We start from the raw sequence: 22,935 nt of genomic DNA, 5'->3' as shown, positions 1-22,935 counted from the left end.
TCATCGTCCTGCGGTGGTGACCTGCTTCATCGACCTGCGGTGGTGACCTCCCTTCACAGCGGGGAGGAGGCGTCTCTTCTCTCCTCCTTTCCAAAGCCAGCCTCGGTGCTCCTTCGGCGGCAGGCCTCGAGCCGCAGAGCACGAGGTGCTTGAAAATTTGGCGAAGTCGCCATTTTGGCAGTTTACGTCACTCGGGCAAGGGAGGTATCAAGTGGCAAGTTGCTGTCAGTTGACATTTTGCAGCTTGCCCACCAAAGTCTGGCGCCAAAGGTCACAATCTTTGTAAAGTATAGTTACTTAGTGATATATATTGCTATGGTTAAGTGCTGTGAATTGTATTATATATTGAATTTGCTTTTATTGTAAATTTACTTGCAGGTATATTGCATTTGCCTTTGTTGTAAATTTACTTGCTATTAAGAATACATAATGTCTATGCAATTCCAAGATGATACAGATGGTATACCTCCTTCTGAGGCTGAAAGTAGGAATGAAAGGCCCCAAAGGATAAAGCACCCTTCAGCCAAAATGCTAGCCCATCTAATAGACGAAAAGGAGCTCCTCCATGTGAGGTTAGGTTCGGCATGGGAGCGCATCACAACATTAATGGACAGAATAGAGAGCTTGGGTATCACAAGGGTGCCAGCCATATTACAGACAGACCTCGAAGAAGCCTTCGGTCTTTGGAGGGGTTTAGTGTCTAAGATAGTCCAGGTCCTCGAGCGCATTAACGCCAAGGATTCAGAGTTAGAAATAGGGAGTGTTTTAGCTGACACTAATGAGAAAGAAAATAGGGTGAGGGCAATCCTAGCTTCCTTATGCAGCCATGAGACCAATCTTTTAAAATCACCTGCTGTGGCACTTAGTCTTAAGTCCAACCGCTCTAGCCAGGTATCTAAACTAAGGGAGCGTGCATCGTCTAAACACAGCCACTCTAGCAAGTCTTCTGCTGCTGGGAGTGCCATCTCTTCCCTAGCTGCCTTGCACATTAAGGAGGCTGCACGTCTGGAGCTAAAGAGCAAGGTAGCGGGGGCGGAGGCTGATGCTAAGGCAGCTGATCTCACCCTTCCCTTTAAAGAAGAAGAGCAACGACTGCAAATAGAACAGGCCCGTAGACAAAGCGAAATGCAAATGGAACAGGCCCGTAGACAAAGCGAAATGCAAATGGAACAGGCCCAAAGACAAAGCGAAATGCAAATAGAACAGGCCCGTAGACAAAGCGAAATGCAAATAGAACAGGCTCGTATAGAGATGCTTAGAATAAAGATGGATGCCGCAGCCAAAAGGGTAAGGGCTGAGACTTTGGCCAAGGCCCTAATTGAGCCACTCACAGAAGAAAATGTAAGCCAGTTACCAATACAGGACCCTTCTGCCAAAGTGTTTGCGCACCTTGGCAGCATGTACAGCCAGTTTTCGGATGAGGAACAGGGAGACTTCTCTCCTTACCCAGAGCAGGGCCCCAAAGTCACTTTTGAGTTTCCTGCAGAGCAGAGCGTCATAGCGGGGAGCTCACCCTTGCTCGAGCTACCTGTGCCTCCTGCTAAAACCCTAGGTCAGTCAATCAGGGCCTCAAGGCCGAGCGCTAGTTGGCCCCTACAGACAGCTGCACAGGGAACCATCGATTCGTCAGTGGTCGATGTCATCCCTCCAAGAGGCCAAAGGTTGACGCAAGGTACACGGTGGGAGTCCACTCCACAACAGCAAACTCCTCAATTGTTCCCTTCGACGCCAGAGTCCCAGCTTGTCTCCATCATCAGAAGCCCCAGAAGAGATCTTAAGGACAAGGGTGTCGAAAAGTTTTCGGACAAGCCTGAGGAATTTCTTCTCTGGAAGGCCACCTTCCAGAGAGCAATCAGAGACTTAAAGTTATTGCCGGAGGAAGAACTGACTCTTCTGGCTGCATGGTTGGGCCCAGCCTCATCCTCACAAGTTAAGAAGATCTACGCAGCCCACGTAGCCGATCCCGACAAAGCCCTGGAAAAGGCCTGGGCCAGGTTGCAGCAGAGGTATGGGGCCAGCACAGAGATTGAAGCATCTCTTATGGACAAGCTCCAAAGGTTCCCAGCTTTAAAACTCAAAGACTTCAAACTCTTGTGGGACCTCAGCGATCTCCTTGCGGAATTAGAGTCGGCCAAGGAGAATCCAGAACTGCCCGGTTTGAAGTGCCTCGATCAGCACCTGTCCCAGAGGCAGATCTTGACCAAGCTGCCCTTCACTTTGCAAGAACGCTGGGGACAGGAGGTCTTCAACTACAAGGAGGCCCACTCCCAGGCATACCCTCCATTTTCTCATTTGGTCCAGTTCATCACCAGGGCAGCCAGAGAAAGGAATGATCCACAGACGGGCCTCCCCACCTTATACCAAGGGACCCAGCCAGAGAAGGCACCTGAAGTGGACAAGAAACCACCTAGAGAGGCCAATAGACCTGTCAGCGTAAAGGCAGTCGAAACTCAACTCAAGACTGACGAACCCAGGTCGGAGGTAAAAGAGTTGCTTTGCCCTATTCACCAAAAGCCTCACAGCTTGGCCAACTGCAGGGAGTTTAGTAGAAAGACATACAAAGAAAGGCAACAGCTAGTTCAAAAGCAGGGAATCTGCTTTAGATGCTGTGGAGCAACTCCACACTTTGCATCCAACTGCAAAGAAAACATCAAGTGTGAGAAATGCAACAGCCTCAAGCATTGCACCGCAATGCACAACTCCAATATCATCTCCCACCCCAAAGAGAACGCTTCACCAAAAGAAAAGTCAGCAGTCGAAGACACCGACAAGCCAGCCGCACCAGAGATGCAGGTGGAAGTTTCAGCAGTCGCCTGTACAGAGCTGTGTTCTGACTCGCACCAGTACAGAGTTTGTCATCCTATCTGCCTAGCGGATGTATATCCAGCCAAGAGCCCTTGGCTTAGAAAGAGACTCTATGTGGCCCTGGATTCACAGAGCGACGCCTCCCTGGCTACTCCAGAGTTCTTCCGCATGTTTGACCTTAAAACCAAGATGGTCGACTACACTATGACTACGTGTGCAGGAAAAAAGAAGTTGCAGGGTCGCATAGCATCTGGCTTCGTTGTCTCCTCTTGCGACCAGAAGAGACAGTTCAAGTTGCCAGACCTGATTGAGTGTTCCTCTATTCCCCGGAACAAAAGGCAGATTGTCACCAGAGAAGTTGTGGAGGCTCATCCACACTTGCGACGGTTAAAGAATGCTATACCAGCCTTTCGGCCAGATGTGGACATTGCCCTTTTGCTTGGCTCGGACTGCCCGAGCTTGTTCTGTGTGAACGACCAAGTTAAAGGACCTCCAGGTGCACCTATCGCACAACAATTGCCATTAGGCTGGACAGTCATAGGCCCAGTGTGCATAAACAAGATGCACCCACCATCGTCGTTGGACTCCAATCAAGCACAGGTGCTTAAAGGTGGACGTCCTACACTTGTGCGCAGTTGCCTAAGTCATATCTCGGTCTACTGCCAAGCAATAACTCCAGAGTATTCCTCCATCTTCAAAGTCTCTGAGAGAGACGAAGCCACAGCGCTCTCGAAAGATAAGCAAAGGTTTTCGGACATTATGAATGCTCAAGTCTCACGAAGTGCAGAGGTGAAAGCCTGCAAATCAACCACAGAAATCAAGATGGGCCAAAAATCTTGCCTGGAACCACACCGTTTTGAACGTTTTTCGGAGTGGCACAGTCTTCTTAGAGCAGTTGCTAGGCTTATACATCGCTTAGTCTGCAAAGATAGTCAGCCTTTGCAAGTTCAGGACATGTTGAAGGCTAAGGGAGTAATATTCAGGTCAGTTCAGAGGCATGAGTTTAGTCTAGAAATAGCCAGGTTAGAACAAGGGCTTGACACCCCCAGTCGGAGTTTCTTGCGTGAGTTAAACCCATTTCTAGGCAAGGAGGGTATTTTGAGAGTTGGAGGAAGGTTAGCCAAAGCTAAACTCAAGGCGTGCATAAAAAACCCCATCATCATACCCCCTAATAGTCACACTGCATTGCTGCTCGTTCGGCATCACCATGAAAGGATCCATCATCAGGGTAGAACTCTGACTGAGGCGACCCTTAGAAATGAAGGCCTGTGGGTGGTAAATGCTAAAAGTTTGGTCAGCAGTGTTATTTTTAAGTGTGTCAAATGTCGGCGACTCAGACGTAACTGTCAAAGTCAGTTAATGGCAGAACTACCTCAGGATAGGACTTTGACAGACCCACCCCTTTCCCATGTGGGAATCGATGTGTTTGGTCCTTGGGAGGTTGTCACTAGGAAAACCAGGGGTGGTGTTGTAAATAACAAAAGATGTGCGGTTTTGTTTACTTGTTTGTCAGTACGAGCTGTCCATATAGAGGTTGCAGAGGGAATGGACGCTTCATCATTCATAAATGCATTGAAAAGGTTCATAGCCCTCAGAGGGCCAATTAAGTCAATTCGATCGGACTGTGGCACCAATTTTGCATGTGCAGACCTTAGCCAACCACTTCTGGAAGAGGTGGAAGGCCGAATACTTAAGCCAGCTTCCAACCAGAAGACTCTGGCAAACCCCAGAGGACAATTTCAAGGTGGGAAACCTTGTGTTGCTAAAGGACAAAGACTTGCCCCGCTATGCCTGGCCTATGGGCATTATACTAAAGACCTTTCCTTGCCCTGACGGTAAGGTTAGAAAAGTTCAGGTAAAGACTCATAGTAAGGACAAAATGTCTGTCCTGGACAGACCAACCAGCAATTTCGTGTTGCCTGTCCAAAGTGTGTAAGTTTTATACTGTTTTATTGTTGTGTATACAAAGGTGTTTGTATGTTTTTGATTGGTAAATTCCCACATCCTGGGAATTTAGCGGGGAGTGTTCCGTCCCCCAGGACGATGGTTTACCTTACCTATTGGTCGTTTGTTTGTTTTCCCTCCTTTGCATCTTGTTTCAGCCTCTGGCTGCAAAGCCCAGGAAAAGTGGCTTGGAATCTGCAAAAGCTGGCTGCAGTTTTCTTTGCAGTGATTGGTCAAAGAGTGCAACATCTTAGGACCGCCCTTTTTACCAGGGTCTAGTCTCCATTTTGGAGCTTCATTCTGGCTATAGTTTTCCAACGTGCTGGAGCTGTGCAAGGCTAACTGGGACAAATCATCCTCAAAACCAGGCCAATCTAAGCCTATCCAAATTAGATAAGTATTGAATTATATTGATCTGGAATAGGAAATCTAGTTAGAGGAGCAAAGTTATTCCATCGCTTCTAGAACTAATCTTTGCTGTAAAGATAGGGAAGGAAAGAGTTTCTCCTTCTAATATAGGCAGCGTGATTAGGGTATAGTGGTTTTATAATCACCTTTGCCTTCTGGAACCAGGGATAATTCTGTGACTAAAACCTATGGAAATTTGTTTCATTTTCTGCAACTTTAAGATCTGTGCCAGGTTTACAACCTTGTATGAATAAACATCCTTTTTTGAAGTTATCCAGACTCAGTCGTTCAATATCTATAGGACAGCTTATAGGGATTTGCAGTTCGCCCGGATAAAGGACAGCACGTTTCAGTTTTATAGTTTTTTATTGTCCGGCGGACGGCACAATATCTTTTATCTCAATCATTTTATCTATCCACTGTTCCTTCGTGGGAATCACTTCTGATTTCCAAAATTTTGTGAATATTATTCTAGCCGCTATTGAAAAGTATGCAAATAATTTGTCTTTATTTTGGTCTCCAATTTCTTATGTATAATGAAACAAGTATTCCTAACAAGTAATATTCTGTTTTTATTAACAGATCTGTCTTTGTGATGACTCATGGGCCATGTAGTCCCGTTCCTAGCAATGTTGTGACAGATGAAGAGGAAAACTTAGGTTTCCCACCGTTTCAGCCAGAATTGGAGCTTTTTCAGCCAGAATTGGAGCCCTTGCACCTGCAGGAGATTTGCCTTCCAGAAGTCTGCCAAACAAGCCTTGAGCCGAAATCTCCCCCATTTTCTCGCCGTGATTATTATAAACAACAGAAAGGCGCTCAGGAGGCGTCTCGCAGGAGCGCTAGGATCGCTGCCAGGCATTCAGCTGATTAAGCCTGCTTCCCATGGGAAACTTTAGGGAGTCATGCATCTGGACACAGAGAATGGCTTTCGGTTCTGGTTCCCCAGAGAATTGTTCTTTGGCGGGAAAACGAGACCCTATTTAGGTGTTTTGCCCACGTAGGAATCTTGCGGAGTCAATTCGTCAGCTTCGGGAGTAGGTTGTATGTGGACTACGCTACTCCCGCGTCCAAGCCCTTGTTCCCGTTTCCAGCCTTGCCTTGCTTCCCAGGACCTTGTCTTGCTCCACGGACCTTGCCTTGCTTCCCGGACCTCGCCACGAATTTACCACGGATCCTGTTCTTGCTCCTCGTTTCTTGTTGCCTTGAATTAAGCCTAGTGTTCCAAGAATCAAGTTTACTTCCTAGCCTTGCTTAAGTTTCATGGACTAAAGGACCTTGTCATCTCCCCTCACTTTGCTTGGCAAAGTGAGTGTTTCGGTTACTGGATTACAACTTTGGACCTTAATATTTCATATTGGACATTGTTTCTTTGGACTAATTTTGACCTTTCCTGAAAGGTCTACTTCTGGACTATTTTCTACACTTGTTTTTATTAACTTTATATACTCCTACAATAAAGATATTAGATAGATTCTGGCCTCTGTGTATGGTTATTGGTGCTCTGCAGCCTGGGTCCTGACAGTCTTTAAAAATATTTTGCATTCTTCATGAATTGTTTTCCAATACGTGGAAGTTTTGTTACAGCTCCACCACATATGGAAGTAGGATCCAACCTGTTCCTTACATTTCCAACATCAGTTGTCTATATCTTTATACATTATTCCTAGTTTTTTGGGAGTTATATACCACCTATGTATCATTTTCAGCCAGTTTTCTTTGAGATCTGTAGCGTATGTGTACTTGAGTTTCCTTTACCATATTTGCTCCCATTCCTTTAATTTTATGGGTCTGCCAATATTTCTTGCACGCTGTATCATGGAATTCTTTATCTCTTCTGTTTCAGTTGCCCAATTAATTAATTTGTTATATATCATTGTGATATTTTTCTTCTCTAGTAACAGTAATTTATCCCAAAATTCTTGTTCACACTAAATCCGGATTTTTTATCTGTACCATAGGTTTCCTTATTGGCATATATTGGAACCAGGAGACGTTTTTATATTTTAGAGATAGCTCTTCTTGTGTTCTCAATTGTAATTAATGATCCTTATTATTTTTAATCAGTATTTCTCTATAAGTCACCCACTTTGTCCAGCTTAATAATCTCCTTTGATTTGCCTCCAATAGTGAAAGCCACAATGATGTTTTGGAGTAGAAGTGTCTCTTATATTTTTCCCATACTTTGGTGAGGGATGACCTGATAAAATGGTTAACAAAATTTTTTGGCTTTCCCATACCATATGTACACATGCCACCCTCTCTTCAGGTCGAAACCTCCTAATGTTAAGAATTTTTTTTAATGGACAGGCTCACATATTTGCTAACAAATATCAAGGCCAATCAAGAAAGCAAACAGACTGGGAACCAGTTAAAGACTACTTAAATAATGAGAAAATCAAAATAATAATTTGAAGATATAACAGAAATAAAATATGAAAGACATTTATCTCAGATTAAGAAATAAAGAAGGGAAGGGGATGCTTTAGACAGATGAAACATACGAAGAATGGAAGATTGATTGAGCTTTATTGAAAACGCCATTCACTAGATGGAAGTCATCACTTGTATATGTGTGTGTGTGTGTGTGTGCTTTCTCTCTCTCTCTCTCTCTCTCTCTCTCTCTCTCTCTGTTCTTGGTTTTCTTTGCTATTTGTTTTTCTTTTTTTCTTTTTTTCATTTACAAAATATAGATGTGGAAAAAGTAAACTTTAATAAAAATTATTTTAAAAAAGATTTTAATTTTTAAAATTTGCCTAGTCTTTCACTCATGCTAATGCACAGGCCTCGAAATATAACTTGAAGTCTGGCAATCCGAATCCTCCTCTATTCTTCAGTGAGATCATTGTCATGTACTTGATTCTGGGTTTTTTACTCTTCCATATACATTTCATTAAATCTCTATTCCAATCCTTGAAAATTTTCATGTTATGGATTATGGGGATATTTTGGTATAAATAGTTTTCAGGAGCAAATTCATATTAATTGCCGCTATACGCCCCAGTAACGACAGGTTTACGTTATTCCAGCTTTCTAGTTCCTTTTTTTATTTCCTTCCATTTTTCCATGTAGTTATTTTTTAAGAATTGATTATTTTTCACTGTTATCCATATTCTTATGACCAATCATCCTGCATCACATTTTGCTATAGTTTTTCAATGAAAAAACATCACGTTTTACAACAAAATGACAGAAAAAGAAGTTCAATACATGGTAATGTTTGAATTACTACATAGGAATTACTATATTTACGAATTTAGCACCAAACATTGCAATGTATTGAAAACATTATTATTAACAAATTGACTGCAAATAAAGATAGAATTGCATAAAAAAACTTGCAGTAAGAACATTGTCGGAAGTTAAATCCGTAAAAACTTCAGTCCTTGCTGCCTAAAGAAATAGCTGTGGATCTGGGAGGGAGGCCAACTGCATTGGATAATCCAGAACGTTGGATAAGTAAAAGTTGGATAAGCGAGACTCTACTGTACTAACTATGACTGAATCTGCTTAGTTTCCAAAATCAGATGGGAGTTGGTACTTTTAGAGTACTTAGGTCCTAAGATGTATATATCATTCTCAGTTACAAAGAGTAAAATAAATACAAATTAAAACTTTAGAAAACAAGAGTCAATACAAAGAAACACTAATGGGGGGTGGGGGGAATTAACATTTTGAGAAAGCAGTGTATTTTTTTGGATTGCTGTAGGTTTTTCGGACCTCAACCTCTGAGGATGCCTGCCATAGATTTGGGCAAAACGTCAGGAGAGAATGCTTCTGGATCATGGCCATACAGCTCAAAAAACTCACAGCAACCCAGTGATTATGGCCATGAAAGCCTTTGACAACACATTATTATTATTATTATTATTATTATTATTATTATTATTATTATTATTATTATTTTCTGCCAAAGAGTGCTGGGATCTCATCAAACCGCAGTTTCCTTGATTCCACAGCATTGAGCCACGACAGTTAAAATAGGGTCAAACGGCATTAATCCTACAGTGTAGGTGTCCCCCAAGAGAGAGAGAGAGAGAAAGAAGAGGAAGAGCTCTATGTCAAAGGGATGGATAAACTGGTTTTTGCAGATCTGTGTGTCTGTACAAAGAGAGAAGTCATGCTGTTTAATGATCTGGTATGTTTAATGATAAGTCTTGCTACAAACCTGTCTGTTGGTTATAAGTGACCCATGCTCTGCTAGCCTTGGCTGCAATGCGGTGATTTTAATCCTTGCCTACTCTTCCACCCAGCTGTATAACCCAGAATATCAAGGCAGATAATCCACAATATTGGCTTTGGACTGTATTATCTGAGTCCAGACTGCCATATAATCCAGTTCAATGTGGATTTTATACAGCCGTGTGGAAAAGGCCTTCTACACGCCCATATAAGATTATCAAAGCAGATAATCCACATTATCTGCTTTGAACTGTATTGTATAAGTGTACACTGCCATATAATCCAGTTCAAAGCAGATGATCTGGATTTTATATGGCAGTGTAGAAGGGACCATTGTCAAGCCTAAGACAGCAGTGTAGTGGTTTGAGCATTGAACGATGGCTCTTAAGACCTGGGTTCAAATTCTTTGCTGTGCTATGGAAGCCCATTAGGTGGCCTTGGGTAAGTCACACTCTCTCAGCCTCAGAGGAAAGCAGCAGCATCCTCTCTTTGAACAAGTCATGCCAAGCAGCCCCTGTGAGTGGATTGCTATAAGTTAGGAATGGCTTGAAGGCACAATGACCTAATCTAATCTAAAACTAGGAAATGAAGCACCTACATATTAGGAATAATGTTTTTATTCTGTGTGATAGTGGAATCGATTGTATGGAACTATTGTAGACTTGTCTTGTAGCTTTGAACCCTGGCTGATTCCTGCCTGGTGGAATACTTTGTTGGGAGGAGTTAGCTGGCCCTGATTCTTTCCTGTCTGTAATTCACCTGGTTTTAATTTTTTGTAATGCTTAGAGCCAGGTTTAAGAGGTTTTGTGGGAGCCAGTGGGAGTTTTGTGGGAGCCTGGGAGAGTGCTGAGTGGAGCCAGAGCAGCCAGGGCGAGGGAGGAGGAAAAAAAAGTTGCTCTACAGAACCTTGAACTGAAGGAACTAGGGCTCGCGGCTCTGCAACTCCTGCTGCAGCCACTTCTGGCTGGGCTGCCCTGCGACTACAGGAAGGCAGGCAGGCCCTGCTTGTAGGCCCTGGAACGATCCCCATCGCTCTTTCCCTCCTCCTCTCACTCCTCCCCATCGCTCTTTTCCTCCTCTCCCTCCTCCTTGTGGCAGAGAGAGAGCTGAGCCCTCTTCCACTTCCTGGAGGTGCCTCAACTGCGCCCTCTAGAGGACGGCGTGTTCAGCAACCACGTACTTTGCCTACCAGCTGAACTGCCCCTGGTAATAGTCCCCTGTTGCTGCTGCAGGGCCACCACAGAGACATCAGCAAAGGCACCCACAAACCATGAAGATGGAGGGGGCAATTCCCCCTACTGTGGTAAAGTGGGGGTGATGTGGTTCTGATTCATTCCCTTTTCCCTATGCCATGGAGCATAGAGAAAAGGAAATGGTGGCAGCAGGGCATATGAACAGTAGAGTAGTTCAGATTAGAATTGGTTTAGCTGTCCATACTAATCCCGGGGTGCGGGTCTACTCCAGAGTTTTGTCATGGTTTGGAGAAAATTATTTATGTATTCCAAAAGATGTGTGGTGTCAAAATTACTCTTTTTATGAAGCACTAGCTGTGCCCTGCCACACGTTGCTGTGGCGTTGTCTAGTGGTGTTGGTGAGAACTTGAGGTAGTGGTGGTATTGAATGTCTGTTGTATGGTTGTCTTTATGTTTAGTATGCATTTGGTTGTTTGTGTACTGTGAAAGTGTTGAGGATAGAGGGGGTCTATGTCCCTGTGTAATATTGTATAGTATTTATACGTTGTCCATGTGTTGTGAATGCTTGGATTGTGTTCTGCTGCATAGTAGAAAGGGTTGGGCTGGATGGCCCTTAGGAGTCTCTCCAAACTCTTGGATTCTATGCTTCTATTATTATTATTATTATTATTATCATCATCATCATCATCATCATCATCTTCATCTTCATCATTATTATGTAGAGGCTGGATGGCCATCTGTCATGAGTGCTTAGATGTGTCCTCCTGCATGGTAGAAGGAAGTTGATCTGGATGATCCTTAGGGGTCACTCCAAACCTTAGGATTGTATGATGATGATGTTGTTGTTGTTATTATTAGTATTAGTATTAGTATTGAGAGGCTGGGTGGCCATCTGTTGGGGGTGCTTGGATTGTGTCCTGCATGGCAGAATTGGGTTGGACTGGATGGCCTTTAGGGGTGTCTCCTAACTGTCTGATGCTATGATTTGATGTGTATTATTATTGTGCAGATATTGGATGGCCATCTGTCAGGAGTGGTTGGATTGTGTCCTCCTGCATGATATAAGGAAGTTGAACTGGATGATCCTTAGGGGTATCTGCTAACCTTAGGATTGTATGATATTCTTCTTCTTCTTTTTCTTCTTCTTCTTCTTCTTCTTCTTCTTCTTCTTATTCTTATTATTATTATTATTATTATTATTATTATTATTATTATTATTGAGAGGCTGGCTGGCCATCTGTTGGGAGTGCTTGGATTGTATTGTCCAATGGCAGAGTTGGGTTGGACTGCATCGCCTTTAGGGGTGTCTCCTAACTGTCTGATTCTATGATTCGATTTGTATTATTACTGTGCAGATCTTGGATGGCCATCTGTCAGGAGTGCTTGGTTTGTGTCATCCTGCATGGTAGAAGGAAGTTGAACTGGATGATCCTTAGGGGTGTCTCCTAACCTTATGATTGTATGATATTCTTCTTCTTCTTCTTCTTCTTCTTCTTATTATTATTATTATTATTATTATTATTATTATTATTGAGAGGCTGGGTGGCCATCTGTTGGGTGTGCTTGGATTGTGTCCTTCATGGCAGAATTGGGTTGGACTGGATCACCACAGTAATTATTTCATATTACAGTAGAATCTCACGTATCTAACATTCGCTTATCCAGTGTTCTGGATTATCCAACACAGTCTGCCTTTTAGTAGTCAATGTTTTTGTAGTCAATATTTTAAATTCATTGTGATATTTTGGTGCTAAATTTGTAAATACAGTAATTACAACATAGCATTACTAAGCATTGAACTACTTTTTATGTCAAATTTGCTGTATAACATGATGTTTGGTGCTTAATTTGTATAATCATTACCTAATTTGATGATTAATCGGCTTTTCCTGAATCCCTTCTTATTATCCAACAGATTCACTTATCCAACGTTCTGCCGGGGTGTTTATGTTGGATAAGTGAGACTCTACTGTATATTTATAATCTTATATTATCTGCTTAGAACTGGATTATATGAGGCCCCTTCTACACAGCTGTATAAAATGCACACTGAAGTGAATTATCTGGCAGTGTGGACTCAAGATAATCCAGTTCAAAGCAGATAATATAAGATTATAAATGGGTAATACAGCTGTGCGAAAGGGCCTTGAGTCTACACTGCCATATAATCCAGTTAAAATCAGATAATCTGTATTTTATAGGCAGTGTGGAAGAGACCTGAGGCCTAACTGTGCCTGTCCCCTGGGCTGAGTAGGTTGCTAGGAGACCAACTGGGCAGAGTTTGTAACTGGCAGCAATTGGATAAAAAAACAATTATTCCTCTCCCTCTAATTAGGACTTTATTTTTCTTTTATTTTCTTGTATGAACGTAGAGGCACGGATGAGGGGTTGTGTTGCCAAGTTTAGTGTTTCTGTGATGTGTAGTTTTGTTGTTTTATCCTAGGCCAATTTTTTTTATCCTTTTATATATATAAATTAATAAAGAGCAAGTATTTTAGACCATGATTTTTTGGCAAATCCTAGTAGACTCTGACTCCCACACTATCCCAAAAAGGGTGGCTCTGTAATCAACAGGTTGCAACAGCAGGAAAAAAGTGGCACTGGTGAATGTACACTTGTGTGATTTTTAGTTTGTCTTGTAATATGCAGTTGCATCCTTGAGCATATTTCTGCATGATCTGCTTCTTTCATTGATATTACTTTGCCCTCCAACACCCCAAAATAACGAGTCAAGACAAATAAACTTGGGTTTAAAACTGGGCAACTTTATTAAATGTTACCTATTTAAATTTAATATGGACCTAGGGCCAAAATCTCAATAGCCATCTATAAATTTGGTGAGGCATAAAGCCAATATAGGTGGTCTTGCCCGACCATTCTGTTAACTGAATTTAGGGTGAAACACCAGGTCCCCATCGTAACTAAACCTGGATGACCTGAAGGGGAATGTGGTGGAGGGTTCTGCCTCCGAAATGCTTGAGGTGAAAACCTCCCATTCCTAGGCCATAAACACACCATTATACACCCTCGCCGTTTCTGTATAAACCCTAGGCGAGGATTCATGCCTCTGGCCTACACCAAAACTGAGGTGCCTTGTGGTCCACACCAAAATATATGATTCCCCTAAGCATTCTGCCACAGTTCAAGAGCAAATGTCTATTTAGCTCCTGACCCCCACCAAATCCTCAAGAATTCCCTTGATTCCTTTTTGCCGATCGGCCAAAATATTTGGTTGCCCAGTTCAGAAAGATGGGTACCATCAGCCTGATATAGGTTTGGATCATTGAACCTTAAAGTGTCTTATGGGATATATAACCCATTCCACCAGCCAAAACTTTACTCAGGCCCCAATTGAAACATTTCCAAGCTTTGTCCAACTTTTTGCCATCGGCATGTGGCCGATGTGGCCTGGGAATAATAGCTGACCATGCCAAGCCAGTTCGAGGCTACACTTCTCAAAGCTTGTGCATGTCATTCAAACTTGTACAAACAGGGCCATGACAAGTGTGTTCGAGGCCACGCACCCCTCACCTTGTGCATGCCAATCAAACTTGTACAAACCGGGCCATGACAAGCGTATTCGAGGGTACACACTCCTTCACCTTGTGCATGCCATTTAAAAAACTTGTAAAAAACAGGGCCCTGCCCATCAGCAGATCCAAGTCATTGTCAGCACCAAAGACCTCTTCTTCCCGTCCACTCCATGAAGGCCATGGTAGTGAGGCCGAGAAGTTGGCCGTAGGGACATCTGCGCGCCTGTCGCTCAGCTCAGTGTACGTAGCTGTGCCCACAAATCAGGACGCGTCTACTCGCCAACAGGACGGGTTCTGCAAAGACAAATCAGTGTAACTAACACGGCATATGACACACGTACGCACGATAGGCTCCATCTTTTTATTCCTCAAGGTTTAAATTTTACTCACTGAATAATTCATCACAGCAGGGTGGAGGCGGCTCCAATTCTAAAGAAATACTTACTGAATTTCTGGTTTGTAATCTCCAAAAATTTTTACTGCCTTGGAAGCCAAGGCCAAAATTGGTCTATTATCAGCATAGCAGCAGGTTTGAAAATTGAGGTGCCCCTCGAAATTGATCCTCCTTCAAAGCGGCTATTAAGTCACTAATTTGAAGGGCTCTAAAAAGGCGGTGAGAAGTGTCGCCTGGAACAAAGATTTGAATTGGGATTTCTAAATCTGAAGCCAAATTTGTTTTATTTATTTATTTTATTACAACATTTATATCCCGCCCTTCTCACCCGAGAGGGGACTCAGGGCCGCTTACAATAAGCGCACATATAAAAATTATACAACACACTATAAATCAATATAAAAATTATAACTTACGTCAACATTCATAAAACCATTCTTTAAACCATTACAGAATTCAGGGGTCAATGGCTGCTGCTTATCTTATGGCATAGCTTGCTTTCTGGATAAGTGCTCCCACCATTTGCAAAAGTGAAAATTTACAGTGACATTGGGAAAGCCTTGTGCCTTACATTAATAAGCAAGGGCAGATAACACTGCCGGAATGGTCCGAGGAGCCAACCCCTTCCTCTAAGAAAAAACCAAAATGCGTGACATGCTCATATAGGACCAGTGCAATCAAACTTATTGTATACAACTTCTGGAACTCAGAGCACTCCTGCATAGCTCTGACGAAAAAAATTTGGAACTTGCAGCCAGGGCTAACCTCATGCCCCTGACTATGAACTCTTCCCAATTTTCCAAAGATGGACCAGCATGCTGTAAGGGTGTAAATCTGTGCTGGGGGCAAGCTGCCTGAAGCGTTCCATCTGCATATGGGACAAAGCATCAGCAAGAGAATTATCTGTCACCGTAATATGAAAAGCTCTAAACAGTATGTTATACTTTAGACCAGGGGTCCCCAAACTTTTTAAACATGGGGCCAGTTCACGGTCCCTCAGACTGTTGAGGGTCCGGATTATAATTGAAAAAAAAAACCTATAAACAAATTCCTATGCACACTGCACATATCTTATTTTGAAGTAAAAACAAACAAACGGGAACAAATACAGCCCCAATGTTAATCATAATCATAGTAAAAATAATAAAGAGGGTTGGAAGAGACCCCTTGGGCCATTTAGTCCAACCCCCTTCTACCTTTGTGCACCAAAAGCACAAGTAAAGCACCCCTGACAGTTGCCACCCAGCCTCAATGTTGTTAATAATAATAATAATAATAATAATAATAATAATAATAATAATAATAATAATAATAATACATCACACAGTCCTAAATGCTGGGGAAGTGTTCAACTTGTGATTTTGTGATACTAAATCCCGCATGTATATCTTGTTTACTGTGTTATACTGTGTCTTTGTGTCAATAATAATAATAACAATAATAATAACAACAAAAAGGGTTGTGCTATTTAGTCCATCCCCCTTCTGCCTTTGTGCACCAAAAGCACTGGCAAAGAACCCCTTAATAATTAATTATTAATTAAATAATAATGAAAATACCATTATAAACAAGCAAAGCTTTGGAAGGCACGCACCAGGTGAGGGAGGAGGTGGGAAAGGCGTGCACCTTTCCCTTCTCCCTTGCGCTAAACACGCATGTCCTTTTTCTCGCCTGAAAAAGGACATGCGAGTGTCAAAACTTCCATCCAAAGCTGATGGTCTATCAGATCCCAACGCAAAGTTGGAGATTGGGCTGCATGAAGCCTAAAACGTTTGTCGTACAAGAGCCACACACCCCTTGTAAAGTTCACATAGGCCAAATTAATAATATTTAGATATTGAAAAAGAGAGTGGGATCTGGAAGCGTATGCCTTCACTAGAACCCCATCATAAATAAAAAAACAAGTGAACCAATTACCCCAATTCTGTTCCACCTTGTGTTTTTTAATAATTTCCTTCCTCTTATCATCCAATTCATCCTTCTCTTTTTTCTCCAATTCCCTAAAATATAGGGTAAAATATCTATGTATTCATTTCTAATAATTTTATCAATGGTCTTTTGCGTCAAATGGGAGCCCAATGGCATTGCGATAAGTCTATCGGTGGCTGGCAATGGCCAATTAGCCGTGCCCCAAAAACAAAGGGAGGATTCAATAGTGGGAGTTGCAACTGATGATCCAGCAAGCCTTGATGCTCCTACAGCCGGAGCCAAAATAGCCAATTGAGTGCTGCTGCTGGAAGGGACCGGCTCAGAAAGTGTTTGGGTTGAACTTATATCTTGCGAGTCAGTCAATCCCCAAGGGAAGATGTGTGCATCCCCATTACCTAAAGCACTGGCAGCACCGCGCACGTCCACTGCACCAGGCTGAACTACTGCCGCCGCCGAGCTGGATGGAACGACTTTGGCAATTACAGATGTTGAAGTAGCCAACTGCTCATCTGTGGCTGGCAAACTGGTCCGCCTCTCCTCCTCTAGAGCAGAAATTTGTGAACACAAAGATTTTATTAAAATTTTATTAAAATTAAAATAGCATTAAAGTCAGCACTGGGCCGCTGAGCTTCTCTAGTGGCAGCCACTGCCTTTTCTCTCTCAAGCACATCAATACGTGCAACTAGCGCCTTCAGCAGCTGGGTCAAAACCTCTTCTTCATCCAAAGACGCACTTGGTGGGGGAGGGCATTTAGCAGGTGCTTTCTTCACCGGGCCCTTGCCTTTTGGCCTGCCAATGTTCTTCTTAGATGCCATACTGTAAAACAATGAAAAAATATATATGCTTAAATAATTAACCTCTGTTACCTTTGGCCAAGGACAACAAGAGTGTAAATCTGTGCAAGGCTAGTCCTGAACCCCAATACGACAAGAATAAATAAGTGCCCTGCTATTGGTGTAGCCGACCCAATTATTCCCATCGTCATCATCATCATCATCATTATCCTACAGCCATTATAGCCATTAACATTTCAACTGGATTCATCACTTAAATTAAACCCGAGGCTGCATCCAGCATGACCATGATTCCGCTCGACAGGCTGCCAAGCCAAGGCTATGAGCCAAAGCCAAAACTTTAAACCAGCACCCTCTGACCAAGACAAAATGAGTATCAAAACTAAAGAAACTAAATGGCTGCTAAGGCCCAGCGGACCAATAACCATATAAAATGGCTGCCATGCCCAAAACAAAATGCCCACCGTGTCCAAAATAAAATGGCTGCCAAGCCCGAATTAATATGGCTACCATGCCCTCAACAAAAATGGCCACTGCTCGCAAAAACTTTGCTGTGCCCAAAACAAAATGGCCGCCTGGCCCAAATTAACATGCCCTTAACAAAAATGGTTGCCGCTCCAACAAAATGGCTGCCCGGCCCAAACGAACATGGTTACCATGCCCTTAACAAAAATGGCCACCGCTCCAACACAAAATGGCCGACCGAACTCATGAAGTGGCCACGAGGCCAAACAAAATGGCTGCCCGTCAGCAACTAGAAATATCCAGAACTATACCACACTGTGTATTTGAAATCCAAAATGGCAGCAATCCCCAACGGATGCCGAAATCTGCCTAGCAACTCACCCTTGGAGTCCCAATGGTGGGAAAACATGACTAAAAAATGGCCACCAGGCCAAAGATAATTATCAACAAATATAGCATCCCCACCGGTGCCCAAAACAACTCCAAACTGCACAGAGCGAAGGAAGCAGGAGAGGTGAACGCGTCCAAAGGAGGAAAGGAGTAAGGAGGGGAGGCACACTCCTCAAGCACACACACCCCTCCAAAATCTCTAAGTTACTGCAATGAGGATAGAAACGAAAACAAAAGCCTTTTAAAGATAGGAGCCAGGGAGGTGAGGAGGAGAAGCAGATGCGGCCTCTGTATTTCTGTTGCTTGCCTGCTCCTCCCACCTACAGACCTCTAGCCAGAAGAAGCAAGGTGATTCCAACGACGTGCGATGCTCTCCTAGCCTCAGGTGGTCTGGAACCCTCACTTTTCCAACCTTCCTCCTTGACGTCCAGAAAGTGAGTGATCAAGTGGGCGGGCTACTACCGAAAAGCCCCGCCCACTCAGCTCTCCCTTTCGGTGGGAGGGGGCAAAGCCACTTCCCTCCCCCAGCTGCGCAGTGGGCGAAAGTTTATTCTGCCTGTTTGTATATTTTTGTACTTTTATGTTATGCATGAGAGAGGAGTGGTCATCTATATATATAAAAGAGTGATGGCATCAGGGCAGCAGACAAAACAACAAAACTACAGGCCCCCCAACCTCGAAATTTGACAACACAACCCATCATCCACGCCTCTAGGTTGATACAACAAAAAGAAAAGAAAAATAAAGTCCTAATTAGAGGGAGAGGAATAATTGTTTTTATCCAATTGCTGCCAGTTAGAGGGCTAAGCTCCGCCCACTTGGTCTCCTAGCAACCTCCTCAGCCCAGGGGACAGGCACAGTTAGGCCTCACTTAGGCCTCTTCCACAGATTATCAGATTTCAACTGGATTATATGGCAGTGTAGACTCAAGGCCCTTCCACACAGCTATATAACCCATTTAGAATCTTATATTATCTGCTTTGCACTGCATTATCTTGAGTCCACACTGCCATATAATCCACTTCAGTGTGCATACTAAACATAAAGACAACCGTACAACAGACATTCAATACCACCACTACCTCAACAATTTCTCACCAACACCACCAGACAACGCCACAGCAACGCGTGGCCGGGCACAGCTAGTAACTTTATATGATCTGCAATCTTTCTCTTGGGTTATTTCATTTTTCTAGTAACTTCATATATATTTTTGTTATCTTTAACATATCACTTGATTTATGATCTCTAACAATATTACAGCTGACCCAAATTTATGGTAAGGCACTCTGTTTCATTATTCCTAGCTATATAATATAGTTGTAATAACTTTGCATTATAGTAAATGGATTATAATGTTGGAATATACCATTGAACCAGGTAGATAAACTATGGTTATAATAATAAAAACCAGAAGAATTTAGTAGGCACATAAAATTAAATAAAAGTGAATTTTATTTTCAAAAAAATACAGAAAAAGGTCACCAAAACATAACTTTAAAAGGCAACACGTAGAAATATACTTATGAACAATAATAACAATAAAAATGTAAAATGATAAGCTTCTGCCTTAACGCCTCCACTCTATAAATATATTCTACAACTAGCTTGGGGTCCCGGCGGTGCCCGGGTTATTAGTAGACGGCATTGAGTTGTTTGGGGATGTGAGGAAATATTACTTATGTTTGGTCCAGATCCGTCATCAGCTGGGTTCAGTGCTGTCTGTATAAGGTAAGCTACAACTCCCAGAGCCAAAGATCAATCACCCCAAAACCCTGCCTGTATGCACAGTTCGGCATGATAGGGCTGTGTGCCAAGTTTGGTCCAGATCCGAAGTCGGCTGGGTTTAGTGCTAACTATATAAGGGTGAACTACAACTCCCAGAGCCAAAGGACAATCACCCCAAAACCCTGCCTGTATGCTCAGTTGGATATGATGAGGCAGTGTGCCAAGTTTGGTCCAGATCCGAAGTTGGCTGGGTTCAGTGCTGTCTATATAAGGGTGAACTACAACTCCCAGAGCCAAAGGACCTAGCAACCCAAAAGATAGTTGCATCTATCAAGTAGGAAATAAGGTACCACTTATAAAATGGGGAGGCAAATTTAACTCATTTATGACGTTGGAATGAGGAAGTGCCGTCACAGTGGATGATCTCTCGGTTCTATGTGTATATGTATATAATGTGGTCTGCCCTGAGTCCCTTTCGGGGTGAGAAGGGCGGAATATAAATACTGCAAATAAATAAATAAATAAATAAATAAATAAATAAATAAATAAATAATGTTGCCTAAGTACCTGATGTTGCCTGGGTTCATTTGGTAAGGATATATATTAGAAATATGCATTTTTGGATTTTGGATTTTAAGAATAAAGCTATTAGAAAATGCATAACCATATAAACAGAACCATTTATATACAGTAGAGTCTCACTTATCCAACATAAACGGGCCGGCAGAATGTTGGATAAGCGAATATGTTGGATAATAAGGAGGCATTAAGGAAAAGCCTATTAAACATCAAATTAGGTTATGATTTTACAAATGAAGCACCAAAACATCATGTTAGACAACAAATTTGGCAGAAAAAGTAGTTCAATACGCAGTAATGCTATGTAGTTATTACTGTATTTATGAATTTAGCACCAAAATATCACGATATATTGAAAACATTGACTACAAAAATGCATTGGATAATCCAGAACGTTGGATAAGCGAGTGTTGGATAAGTGAGACTTTTCTGTATTTTGGTACTAAATTCATCAATACAGTAATTACAACATAACATTGCTGTGTATTGAACTACTTTTTCTGTCAAATTTGTTGTATAACACGATGTTTTGGTGCTTCATTTGTAAAATCATAACCTAAAAAGATCACATTATATACATACAGGGCAAACATTCAATGCCCATATACACACAGAACCGAGATAGAGACAGACGCAGAGGCAATTTAACCTTCTCCTGAGGGGATGTTCGATTCTGGCCACAGGGGAGAACAGCTGTTTCATCATCCACTGTGACGGCACTTCCTCATTCCAACGTCGTAAATTAGTTAAATTTGCCTCCCCACTTTATAAGTGGCACCTTATTTCCTACTTGATGTGGTGCTACTTCCATCAGCCCAAGATCAACCTATTTACGTACTGCCGCCTGACCTTGTTGAAGGAGAGTGTTGTATCCAAAAGACACAGGCAAAAGCTGCTCTGTTTGGAACAGGGAAGATGGCCGCCTCTTTTGCAGCCTAGCACAATGGAGCCAGCCTGCAAGGCCTGAAACGTGTTAGCAAAATGATCAAAGGAGGCTTGGATTGGGGCTTTGGGGGCTAGAAGTGTTCATAAGCATATCATTAAAAAGATAATAACAATGTTCTCTGCTGTCTTTTGAGGAAAGTAGGGCCTTACAAAGAAGTTGAAAGCTGAGGCAAGATGGCGTCCTCCTTTTCGGCCTAGCAGCGAGGGGCCAGCCTGGAAGGCCTTAAACATGTCAGCAGAGGGGTCAAAGGGGGCCATCCGTTGTCAGTGGGTTCATGGGGTTTTGTGTGTCAAGTTTGGTCCAGGTCCGGCCTTTCTGGTGGTGGCAGTGGTGTTTTGGATTACCAAAGTGTCGGCCGAAAGCTGTTAACTGTCCCAAAGCTAGCGTCGTTCTGAGGAGAGAAGTAGGCCGAACGAAGCCAGTTGGTAGTAGTTTTTGCCTCAGAAGTCCCAGTGGCCTGTGAAAGTGGAGGCCAATAGAAAGCTGGCACATTCCGCCCAGCCAATCAGAAAGCTGAGCCATATTCCGCCAGGCCAATCAAAACGCGAGCACATACACCGCCCGACCAATCAAAACGCTGACACAAACATACAAACATTCACTTTTATTATATATATAGATTTTAGATGCTGTGCCTCCTCACAGTGCTATGCTGTTTTTGCTCTACAGTCTACACTTTCCCATGGTATTTTAGTTCCAAATATCTACCTTGGAAGACTGAAGTCAAATATCAACTCAGGACATTATGCAGACATAGATGTATTCTCTACTTTTTCCACATGCTCCCATATGTATACATAAATAACCTTGTGCTATATACAAGGTTATAAACGTATTCTATTCATTCTTTTCAAGGGAAGCTGAGTTGATCTTAGAATAGACATTTATGATTATTCACATCTGAATTCAGTCTTTTATATCTACTAAAACAAAATGTGAAACAATGTCTACAAGGAAATACATTCTATTTGCTGCAGTTTTTGAAAAAAGCTTGCTATTTAAAATATTGTTCTTTGTTAAAATGTTCAATTTGCAATGAATAATTTTTTAAAAATTGGTTAGCTGCAAGTAATTTGGAACATTGTCATAATTGCATTTGCACAACGATGTGTTACTATTTTTTTACCTCTTATAACACATTCTATTGATTACATTTTATCATTTTCAGTTCTTTACATCTATACCTATCCATTTCTCCCACCCCTCCTTCTTCCTCCCTCCCCCTCTCTCCAGGACCCATTATGACTCTACTCATTGGTTTATATTATTTGTTCGATCATGAAGATATTTGGGTTCAGTTCCTTATATTTTCCTTTCCCCTTTGCTCTGGCTATAAGCTCTTTCCATTTCAACTCCCAGTTTGTTGTAGTAGAGCCAGTAAGTAATGTTGCAAGCAGTAGTATGAGTACCAGAAGGGGGAAAAGGGCTACTCGTGAGCAAGAGTCAGATGAAGAACAGCAAAGGAAAAGGATCTGGGATATACTTATGGCACCTACTGATGAAGACACATTTGAAGGGTTTTCAAGTGGCGAGGAGTCAATGAGTGAGGAAGGAGTTGTGGTGGATGGGAATAGAGGCATAAAGAGGGTTACTTGGGAGCAGGAATCAGATGAAGAACGGGAGAGGAAGAAGATCCGGGATATACTTA

The 22,935-nt window shown here is 42.5% G+C and overlaps 1 long non-coding RNA gene across 1 annotated transcript; it reads right to left on the bottom strand.

Moving 5' to 3' along the window:
* Positions 1 to 13,273: 13,273 nt before the first annotated feature.
* LOC134296170 (uncharacterized) lies at positions 13,274 to 20,250 on the bottom strand. The gene is made up of 2 exons (XR_010002750.1): positions 16,781 to 20,250; positions 13,274 to 14,356 (listed from the first exon to the last, which is right to left on the bottom strand). It is a non-coding gene; the product is annotated as an uncharacterized LOC134296170 (long non-coding RNA).
* Between the last annotated feature and the right edge of the window lie 2,685 nt (positions 20,251 to 22,935).

Source organism: Anolis carolinensis, chromosome 2 (assembly GCF_035594765.1).
Source record: "Anolis carolinensis isolate JA03-04 chromosome 2, rAnoCar3.1.pri, whole genome shotgun sequence".
Taxonomy (NCBI): domain Eukaryota; kingdom Metazoa; phylum Chordata; class Lepidosauria; order Squamata; family Dactyloidae; genus Anolis; species Anolis carolinensis.
The sequence above is the reverse complement of the archived record's forward strand: the minus strand, read 5'-3'. Positions and strand labels throughout refer to the sequence as shown.